This window comes from Chiloscyllium plagiosum, unplaced genomic scaffold (assembly GCF_004010195.1).
Source record: "Chiloscyllium plagiosum isolate BGI_BamShark_2017 unplaced genomic scaffold, ASM401019v2 scaf_12894, whole genome shotgun sequence".
NCBI classification, from domain to species: Eukaryota; Metazoa; Chordata; class Chondrichthyes; order Orectolobiformes; family Hemiscylliidae; genus Chiloscyllium; species Chiloscyllium plagiosum.
The window spans coordinates 13,438-14,311 of record NW_025213872.1 but is presented as its reverse complement, the minus strand read 5'-3'; the positions used below and the strand labels follow the sequence as shown (position 1 = coordinate 14,311).

Here is an 874-nt window from a genome sequence, read left to right as displayed (position 1 = left end):
TATCTGCCACGCTGGAAAAGCATGGAGCAGGAAATTCAAATGTTGGCCCGAAGAGAATAGGCAGCGGAGGAGAGGACCGTGGCATCGGAGACCGCGGCGGAGGTCCCAGGAGGGAGGATCCAAACGCTGGAAGACCAGGTTCGGGTCCTTCAGGAGCAAGTGGACGACCTGGAAAATTAAAGTAGAAGAAATATCTTACAGCTCGTGGGTCTTCCGGAATGCGACGAAGGCGAAGACCTGATTGGATTCCTGGGGCTGGAGTTGGAGTTGGGCCTATTGAGTTTGGAGCGGGCCCACTGGATCGAAATGCGCAGGTCCGGGTCGGACCCGCAGCCCCGCGTGGTCCTAGTGCGCCTCCTGCATTGTTAGAAAAACAGTGATTGAAACAGCAAGAAGACTGGGAAGAGATCCACAGGCTTTAATGCACAAAGGCTCAAGAATAATATATTTTCAGGACTTCTCAGGAGCCTGGATTAAGAAAAGGGCATTTGATGAAGTTAAGAGAAAATTAAGGGATCTGAACATTCAATATTCCTTGAGGTCCCTGACCGAATTGCGTTTCACTCATGGAGGGACGGTATATCATTTTGATTCAGCAGAAAAGGCGAAGGACTTTGTGAATTCTCTGAATTAAAGAAATCGAGTCGGGGTGAAGACAGGAGGGACAGCATTATAAACAATGCTACTTTTTACCCCTTTTTTGTGGTTATCGGCTTTATACGTACTGCCTTGACGTAAGACTGGAATTATTTAATATATCGGTCAGTTAGTTATTGTCTGGGACCTTTTTTTTACTGCTGTCCTTTTGTTTTTGGATTGAGGTGGATATACCTGTGCTTAAGATGTATGGAGAAGGGGTGTGGGGAGATGGGCA

General features: G+C 47.4%; 1 long non-coding RNA gene across 1 annotated transcript in view; it reads left to right on the top strand.

Annotated features, from left to right (window-relative positions):
* Positions 1 to 285: 285 nt before the first annotated feature.
* The window catches only part of LOC122547738, a 5,762-nt gene continuing 5,173 nt past the window's right edge, over positions 286 to 874 (top strand). The window contains exon 1 of the long non-coding RNA XR_006311079.1: positions 286 to 364. This is a non-coding gene — a long non-coding RNA (uncharacterized LOC122547738). The remainder of the gene's footprint in view (positions 365 to 874) is intronic.